Genomic DNA, 10,788 nt, shown 5'->3' on the forward strand with positions numbered 1-10,788 from the left:
AGCAAGGACTGGGGGGTTAGATAGGGTCAGCTCATAAGAAGTGTTGTGTCAAGACTACCCAATGGGTCGCAGTACCTGCTTTTAGGGAAAGGACTTGCATAGTTACATAGTTAGTCAGGTTGAAAAAAGACACAAGTCCATCCAGTTCAAGCAAAAAAAAATAAAAAAAAAATATATATATATATATATATATATATATATATATATATACACACTATACATATATATATACATATATACACATATACATACACACATTATATATATATATATATATATACACACATATATACATATACACACACATACATACACATACATATACATACACACATATACACACATACATATACCAGCAGATATACCCAATTCTATACCCACAGTTGATCCAGAGGAAGGCAAAAAAAAACAGCAGAGCATGATCCAATTTGCTAAAGCAGGGGAAAAAATTCCTTCCTGATCCCCCGAGAGGCAATTGGATTTTCCCCGGATCAACTTTACCTATAAATTTTAGTACCCAGTTAGGTGGCATAGGTTAGCATAAATGTTTCTGCTAGTACCTAAATAAAAAAAATTAAAAAAAGAGGGTTTTAAAAGTTTAGAAGAGAGGATCTCATTGAGAATGGGATGAGACCTTGCTTTCTAACAAGTTAAGAGTGTATTGTGTTTTTTTTTTTTGTGTGTTTTCTTTTTTAGGATTTACCAAGATCGTCTATCAAAGCTGCTGGAGAATGGGTGGTGTAGATAGGCAGGAAATGGGTGGTGTATGTGTACTTTACTTATGTCAATGGTTTTATATACTGTGATGTTTCAACATGTTTTACATTACTTTCCTTTCCCTATTCCTAACCCTAAAGTTCAGGTACTCAAATTTTTATAGCTCTAGAAGTTATTTTTGCTAGATGTTGAGGACACCGTCTAAATCACCAGGGGAAGTATGCAGCTCCGGCTCCTGACGAGCACAAGCTATATGACTTTTTGAAACCCTTAAACTGCAGTTTGATTTGATTTTGATTACTCTAAATTTTGACCTCAGCATCAGTCTGACTGGACTGCAGGGGGTTCTGCCTGGTCATAGAGGGCACTGTAACTTTTGGCAGGCATGGAAACACAGTCTAGTTGGGTGCATTTAAGGTTACTTTCTCTCTGAACTAGCCCAGTGGCAGTGTCACTCTTGCTGTTCTTTCTGGGAGAGGCTACTTAAGGTGCCGATGTCACATGTTTCGGGGTTCCAGTCCAGAAGCATGTAAGTGGATCTGTCGTACAGTTCTTGAGCCATCTACCTTGGGAAACCCCTAGACGCATACGAGGTGAAGAAGGTAACGGTAAGTCCATTAAAACCAGACTCTCCTTCTGGGGTCAGTGCTACATAGGCCATGTTAATCGAGCCATCCAACGGGTCACCTTGGCGTATTGGCATTAACCAGTTCCCAACTGGCCCATAGCCAAATGATGGCTACAGGGCAGTTGGATAACTCTGGGAAGGCGTACAGTGATGTCCTCCCTGAATTCCACACTTGCGCGCCCCCTGGGGCGTGCATCTGAGAATGTCCATGACCACCGGCTTCATAGGACCCGGTGCATCACGAATCACGGTAAACTGCTTCTGATCTCGGCCGTTTACCACAAGATCACTCCGTCAAATGACAGAGTGATCACTTGTAAACAAACCGGCGTCATGTCATGATGCCGGTTCTTCCCTCCCCTCTCTGTACCGATTGGTACGGTGGAGGGGAGAGATCGGTGGCAGTAGCACTGTGGGCTGGATCTGTAGTGCCCACAGCGCTGCTCTGTGTCAAATACAGTCACATCCACCAATCCATCCATCAATGCTCAGCCATCCCTCCATACTCTGCAATACCCTGCCAGTACTCTGCAATACCCTGCCAGTACTCTGCAATACCCTGCCAGTACTCTGCAATACCCTGCCAGTACTCTGCCATACCCTGCCAGTACTCTGCCATACCCTGCCAGTACTCTGCCATACCCTGCCAGTACTCTGCCATACCCTGCCATACTCTGCCATAGCCTGCCATACTCTGCCATAGCCTGCCATACTCTGCCATAGCCTGCCATACTCTGCAATAGCCTGCCATACTCTGCAATACCCAGCCGTACTTTGCAATACTCTGCCATACCCTGCAATACCCAGCCATGCCTTTCAATACCCAGCCATACTCTGCCATACCCAGTCATACTCTGCCATAACCAGCCATACTCTGCCATAACCAGCCTTAACCAGCCATACTCTGCCATGCCCTGCAATACACAGTGATACCCAGCCATACTCTGCCATACCCTGCCATATGCTGCAATAGCCTGCCATACTCTGCAATAGCCTGCCATACTCTGACATACTCTGCAATAGTCTGCCATACTCTACAATACTCTGCCATACTCTACAATACTCTGCCATACTCTACAATACTCTGCCATACTCTACAATACTCTGCCATACTCTACAATACTCTGCCATACTCTACAATACTCTGCCATACTCTACAATACTCTGCCATACTCTACAATACTCTGCCATACTCTACAATACTCTGCCATACTCTACAATACTCTGCCATACTCTACAATACTCTGCCATACTCTACAATACTCTGCCATACTCTACAATACTCTGCCATACTCTACAATACTCTGCCATACTCTACAATACTCTGCCATACTCTACAATACTCTGCCATACTCTACAATACTCTGCCATACTCTACAATACTCTGCCATACTCTACAATACTCTGCCATACTCTACAATACTCTGCCATACTCTGCCATACCCTGCCATACTCTGCAATACCCTGCCATACTCTGCAATACCCTGCCATACTCTGCAATAGCCTGCCATACTCTGCAATAGCCTGCCATACTCTGCAATAGCCTGCCATACTCTGCAATAGCCTGCCATACTCTGCAATAGCCTGCCATACTCTGCAATAGCCTGCCATACTCTGCAATAGCCTGCCATACTCTGCAATAGCCTGTCATACTCTGCAATAGCCTGTCATACTCTGCAATAGCCTGTCATACTCTGCAATACTCTGCCATACCCTGCAATACCCTGCGATACCCATCCATACTCTACCATACCAAGTCATACTCTGCAATGCACGGTGATACCCAGCCATACTCTACAATACCCTGCCGTACCCTGCAATACCCAGCCTTACTCTGCAATACCCAGCCGTACTCTGCAATACCCAGCTATACTTTGCAATACTCTACCATACTCTGCCATACCCTGCAATACCCTGTAATACCCAGCCATGCCCTGCAATACCCAGTCATACTCTGCCATTCCCAGTCATACTCTGCAATGCATGGTGATACCCAGCCATACTCTGCAATACCCTGCCCCACCCTGCAATAGCCAGCCTTACTCTGCAATACCCTGCCATACCCCAAATACCCAGCCGTACTCTGCAATACCATGCCGTACTCTGCAATACCCAGCTATACTCTGCAATACCCAGCCATACTTTGCAATAATCTGCAATACCCAGCGCCATACTCTGCAATACCTTGCAATACTCTGCCATACCCTGCCATATGCTGCAATACCCTGCCATACTGTGCAATAGCCTGCCATACCCAGCCATGCCCTGCCATTCCCAGCCATACTCTGCCATAACCAGCCATACTCTGCCATAACCAGCCATACTCTGCCATAACCAGCCATACTCTGCCATACCCAGCCATACTCTGCCATACCCAGCCATACTATGCAATACACAGTGATACCCAGCCATACTCTGCCATACCCAGCCATACTCTGCAATACTCTACCATACCCAGCCATACTCTGCAATACTCTGCCATACCCAGCCATACTCTGCAATACTCTGCCATACTCGGTGATACCCAGCCATACTCTGCAATACTCAGTGATACTCAGCCATACTCTGCAATACACAGCCATACTTGGCCATACCCAGCCATGCTCGGCTGTACTCAGCCTCTGTATGTGCCCAGGCTGTGGAAGTCTCACACATTCAGCCAGCAATTCCCTACACCATAAGAATGATCATATCGGCTGTTCCGCTGTTTGATCATTCCCCCTCCCGCCGCCCTCCAGAGCGCTCACCGAGGAAGTGGCTCAAGTACAGGTTGGCACACTGGGACACTGGCACAGGACTGTGCTGCCCTAACTGTGGCACTGATCATCTCCTGCACCCCCTTCATAGCCTGGCCTGACCTTGCCTCTCCTCCACGGCCTTCATGCACTCCTGAATTGTAAAAATTTCACAGATAAAAAAATAATGCTTGTCATCGATCCCAGATTCACTTAAAGCGGGATTCCACTGTCTTGAAGTTTTTTTTTTGTTAGCAGTATGACAAGCAATAACTGTACTAAATTAAGCACTCACTTCTTTAGTTTTCCACTCGATTTCCTGTCACTTTTTTCCGATATGGATAACTTATAAACTTTCCTCCCGAGCGTTTCCATATTGCCTGTGGGCATGTGAAGCCCACAGGCATCCTCTTCCGGGATACGGGCATGCTGATGGACCAGCATGCACCGCCCGTTAGAGCGCCGATCTCGCGCATGCGCAGTATCGCCGCCATTAATTGCACAGGTTGTCATCACAACGGGCGGCGTCGTCGGAAGTCCCGCCCCGTTGTGATGGCAACGAAGATAACGCTCATATAACCAGCTGAAGCAGAGAATCAGAGGAGAGAGCGGCGCTGGAGTTAGAGGAAAGGTAAGTATTAAAAGATCTTTTAAAATTACAGGAAAAACTTACAACCCACCTAAATTCAACAGAAAACATTATGAATTATATTCTAATTTAAATAAAAACGGCTTATATATATATATATATATATATATATATATATATATATATATATATATATATTTTACTTATTTATATTGGCAGATTTTTTTTTTAACTGCAGTTAGGATATATATATATGTGCATTTCTTACAAAGTATTACAGAGATAATTTATATATATATATCGTTTTTATGTCAAATGCCTTATAAAAATTCGTATGTGTGTATATATATATATGTGTATATATGTGTATGTATATATATATATATATATATATATATATATATATCTATCTCTGTAATACTTTGTAAGAAATGCATATATATATATATATATATATATATATATATATATATATATATATATATATATATATAGTTTTTATGTCAAATGCATTATAAAAATTCGTATGTGTGTGTATATATATATATATATATAAATATATATATATATATATATATATATATATATAAATATATATAAAGAGACAGAGAGAGTTTTGCACAAGGACTCATGGAAAGTGTGCTGACTGGAAACAAATAAGGCTACCTTGTGATGGCTTTTTATGGCCAAGTATAGAAATGTTACCATAACAACTGGCAGACATAGATAAAAAAAAAAAATGGGGGGAGGGGTGGAGGGGGATTTACAGATAAGAAAGAAAGCTAACAAACCTTTTTTAGTTTATCAAACATACACACACATATATATATATATATATATGTGTGTGTGTGTGTGTATTATAGGTCTCTCTATCTATATACATTAGCAACATATTATTTTAATGAATCTATATATATATATATATATATATATATACACACACATACCTATTTTTTTAATGCATTTGACATAAAAACTAATATTTATATATATTTATATAGTTTTTATGTCAAATGCATTAAAAAATTTCGCATGTGTGTATGTATGTGTATATATATATATATATATATATAGATATAGAGAGAGAGATATCTAGCGATATATATATATATATATATATATATATATATATATATACACACACATCTATAGATATATATATATATATATATATATATATATATATATATATATATAATATATATATATCTTTAGAAATATATTTTTAATAAATAATTAAATTAAATGTATACACCTTCATTTATTATTATAATTATTTTACATTTTTTTATTTTTATTGTGGTAATTTTCATATATTATGTGTGTATATATTCGCAAACAAATGTGTGTTTAGTTTAAAAATAATCAAAATAAAAACCTTACTTAGCTTTTCTCCTTATCTGTAAATACACCCCTACCCTACCCCACCCCTTATATCAATTCCTTTCTTATCTAATCTAACTAGTTGTAAATTCTTTAGAAGTGACAATTTCAGACCATTTGTTTGCATGGTCCTAAAAATATATCCGTAGGTAGAGTGTGTATGTTATTAGAGATATATATATATATATACACACACACACACACTCATTAGAATATATATATATATATATATATATATATATATATATATATATATATATATATATATATATATATATTTAGAGATGGCAACATAAAGATATAAACTGTGGTCTTACAATGTTTATTTCATTTTGCCTACATTTAACGTTACGTCATTATATTCAGATCTAAAGTCATTAATCACTGCCTAATTTTTGAACATTGCAGAAAAGAAAAAAATTGGTCCAAATTTATTCTCGATATCAACATGGTAAGTAAAAATTATTATTTATCAAATTTTTATTTTTATTTTGTTTTGAAGATATAATGACCATTCATAATTTCCTTTTCATTTGAAGGCTAATAATTCTGGAACAGCGGCAGACATCGTCGAATACTATTCTTCATTTAGTCAAGAGGAAAGAGTAAGTTTTCCATCTATGTTTTTAAAAATCATTTGTTAAAGCGGAGGTCCACCCTAAAAATGGACCTCCGCTCATCGGAATCCCCCCCCCTCCGGCGCCACAATTGGCACCTTTCAGGGGGGAGGGGGGTGCAGTTACCTGGATAATCCAGGTAACTGCACCCACTTCCGGGCTAGCTCTCTGCGTAAAGGGGCGTACGTTACGCCCCTTTCCGCAGAGAGCCCGCCCCCTTCAGCAAGTGCCCCGCTGCCTGCTGGGAAACACACAGTTCCCAGAGGCAGCGGGGACTGTCCGGATTGCACCGCGCGGCTCGCGCATGCGCAGTAGGGAACCTGGAAATGAAGCCGAAAGGCTCCATTTCCTGATTGCCATACCCAAGATGGCGGCGGCAGCACCCGAGTGTCGATCTAGAGATCGGCTTCGGGTGCCGACATCGCGGGCGCGCTGGACAGGTAAGTGTCACCATTTTAAAAGTCAGCAGCTGCAGTATTTGTAGCTGCTGGCTTTTAAAAAAAAAAAAAAAAAAGCGGAGTCCCAGTGGACTCCCGCTTTAAATCATTTGTTCTTTCTTTTTATTTTTATTTTTTTTTTTTTTTAAAGTGGAGGTCCACCCTAAAGTGGACCTTCCGCTCATAGGAACACTGCCCCCCTCCGGCGCCACCATCTTGACCTTTCTGGGTGGAGTACAGGTATCTGCACCCACTTCAGGGATAGATATGTGCAGAATAAACACCCCTTTCCGTAGATATCTACGCCCTTTGGCAAAGGTCCCCCGCTGTCTGCTGTGAAGCACACAGATCCCAGAGATAGCGGGGACCATCCTTACTGCAGAGCGCGACTCGCACATGCGCATTAGGGAAACGGGAAATAAAGCCGCAAGGCTCCACTTCCTGATTGACATAGCCAAGATGGAGGCGGCAGCACCCGAGAGACAATAGATAGTTTGGTTTTGGGTGCCACATTCGCGTGCGCGCTGGGCGGTTAAGTGTCATTATTCTAAAACTCAGCAGCTGCATTATTTGTAGCTGCTGGCTTAAAAAAAATAACCAAAAAACCGCAAGACTCACGCTTTCAATTCATCGGCTTTAGGTACTACAGCTTATGAATTATCCCCCAAAAAAGTTAGCTGACCGGTGGTGCGATCAAGATCAACACCTTATGCCAATCTTATGCCAAGAAAATATGTAATTCTATATCCATATATATTGACTGAAGAATACATCAAAGTTTTTTTTTACAAACATTTTATTATGTAACAATGTCTATTAGAACTATCAGCTTACCTCAATTTTTTATTTATTTATTTTTTTAAAACCAAAATCATTTCTACAAGAGATCTCAAATTTTTGTTTTATTTATTGCTAATTAAACAAACTAATATATGATTTAAATAAAATTTTAAAATTATCTATTCAATGTTTTGCTTTTAGCGCAAGATAATAGTCCAGCAGCTGTTAGCAAGGTACCCCGCACGAGACATTGACCGTGCCTTCCCAGTGAATCCAACGGTTACTTCGTCGAGTGTTGCCTCATCCACATCAGAAAATCTAGAAACGAACGATGACAGAATAGGCAACATAGACTGGTGTCAGTGTCAATGCTGTATACCAATGGCTACCCAGGTGGAATCAGTTTGTTGCCGGGAAACAGCCGAGGTAGACGGATGCATACCAGAGGGAAGGAAATGCATAACAGAGGCAGATATTACGTCTCAAATCGCAACAGAGGAACACGTCAGACTCATGTTTACCATGTTGTATTTAGAGGAACGTCCTGTTGTCGATGCCGACAACAATAGGTCAGTGAATTTGTTAATATTATTACATGAGACTACCCATCGTTTTAAATTAAAAGTTCTCTTAAAGTTATCTGTTTGTTTTAAATCAAAACAATGTTTTATTTCAGGAGATTACGCAAAACAGCGTATCGTGCTTTTATTGCATGGATCTACGTTTTTTTTAGGGAAGGGGAATCGTAGGGTCATCCCATCGTGTGCAGTAAAAGTAGTGCATCAGACCTTTCCAGATCCAAATGGGAGTTATGTTGGATTTCTTTACTCCGAGGACTACGACGCATCGGAAATGGCGTTTCACTAAATTACTTTTTTTAGTTTTTACAGTTGACCTTTTTTGCATTTTTTAATTCTATATATTATTAATGTTAGCAGTTTATTTGATTTTGGAATGTTTTTAGTAAAATTTATAAATAAAAAAAATTAAATTTATTAGAATGAGTTATTTGTATTATTTCTAAGAGGATCAAAGTTATTAATTAATTCGATGTGTACGATAAGAGTATGCACTACCTAAAACAACAGATGCAACAAACTTAGCAATATATAAAAAATTTTAATACAATTTGGTGAAAAAAAGATAGGACAACAGACCATAACAAGTCAACATGAAACAATCAAAAACATTTGCAATTTTAAAGTTTTGTAGTGCCTTGGAAAGTGCCGAATATAGCAATGTCAATTCAATCATTTAGATATGACACACTTATCAAGTTCATTTTACACCTGTTGGAAAGCGTGTCATATGCTCAAGCACCGCCGCACTTGTTTCCGGCCTCTCAACAGGCGCTATGTTTTTGGGCATCAGAAGATTTTTTGATGTCCAAGAACTATGTATTGTGCCCTCGATGATCGAAATCATGTTTGCAAGCATTTCAAAAGTGTGGTCAGTGTTCATCTTTTGAAATACATTGCGAACAATCCATTTTTTACGGCCACGTGGAAATTCCAGGTTTTTCCTTTCCACCAAAATCTCAGCACCACTTGCATCCTTTTTTTTTGTCAGAGCCGGTTATGTATCACATTATGATTGTGGCATAATGCCGCCAATTTAGTTCTTGCATCCATTGAATCCATTTTAAAATGGATTCTTTTGGGCCTATACTTTAGAATCATGCTGTGATACGTTTCGATGACCCCAGTCTGACAAAAAAAAGTGAGATGTTTCATGTCCTTTGCCAACTGAGGGTCCAAAACAATTGAGGATAATGCGTGAAATGCAGGGGTGTGTATGGTTAGCCAAGGAACAGTCGGAGAATGCACATCGATCTCATCATGTTGGCATTTGTGCTCTGTATCTCCAATTTTCCATACATGTACATTTACTACATGATGTAGTAGAGATTCCCACAGAAGCTTAAAACGTTCCTCGCTTCCATTACAATCTCGACTACACCAATAGAAATGTGTCAATATGGCTCGAATCCACGGCTGAATTGGTCGATACATTTTTTTTGGGGAAATTTGCATAAGTTTACGTTTTAAATTTTTCACATAATGCCAGATGTCGAATTGATGATTCATATTTTGGTACTTTTCCGTTGTTAATAATTTTCGTATACCGGTGTGTCGATCTGTTCCAACGAATTGAATATCTAATTTTTGTTCTATTAGCCGATCTAAACATTTAGTAAAACCAAATTTTTCCATAGCAACTGATGAAGTTGTTTGAGATACCTGCACCAACTCATAATCCACAATTTTTTTGCTAAAGAGATCCATGAAAGTGTATGTAGAGTATTTTGCGGAAAAACCAGGACTATCGCACTGACCATCACCCACAAGACACAATGGTTTTTTTGCCAATTCATTCATTACATTTGCATGGTCTTCTTGCCAACAGTAATCAATCGTTTTGAAAATATAATTAGATTGTGCCAAATTATATGAGGATTTGCCAAAGATTGTGATACCACAAAAATCAAATATTTCACGGATTTTTGTGTAACTTCCACCGCTTAAACAAATAGATCCTGCTAGCAAAATATTCCCAGCAGGATAACTTTTTATTTTCGGTTGGCTTTCCCACATCTTTAATCTATGGCTAGCAGAACATGTGGAAAAGACCAACAACATTGTTCCAATTGTAGTTTTTCAATTTTTACAATGCGCGATAAACAATCATGATTTGGACACCTCATTTTATACAATAACAGATCCAGTTTGCTTTCAAATATAATTAATTTTTTCTCTTTGACCAAATTTAACGGATAAGGAACAGTGTTATCGGGCTCGATTTCGTCTAGACTGTCACATAAACTCAGGTCAGCTTTTAGTGGTGTGTCACAATCGGATAAGTGAAAACTAGGGTCATCGTAATATTTTAATCTACGTTTTGG

General features: G+C 39.2%; 1 long non-coding RNA gene across 1 annotated transcript; it reads left to right on the forward strand.

The window, feature by feature from the left end:
* Nucleotides 1-6,379: 6,379 nt before the first annotated feature.
* On the forward strand, nucleotides 6,380-8,353 carry LOC143976211 (uncharacterized). Its single transcript, XR_013272565.1, has 3 exons — nucleotides 6,380-6,503; nucleotides 6,592-6,657; nucleotides 8,088-8,353. It is a non-coding gene; the product is annotated as an uncharacterized LOC143976211 (long non-coding RNA).
* The last annotated feature ends 2,435 nt before the right edge of the window (nucleotides 8,354-10,788 follow it).

The sequence above is a fragment of the Lithobates pipiens genome, unplaced genomic scaffold (genome assembly GCF_037356315.1).
Source record: "Lithobates pipiens isolate NorthernLeopardFrog02 unplaced genomic scaffold, aLitPip1_a1.2 Scaffold_13, whole genome shotgun sequence".
NCBI classification, from domain to species: Eukaryota; Metazoa; Chordata; class Amphibia; order Anura; family Ranidae; genus Lithobates; species Lithobates pipiens.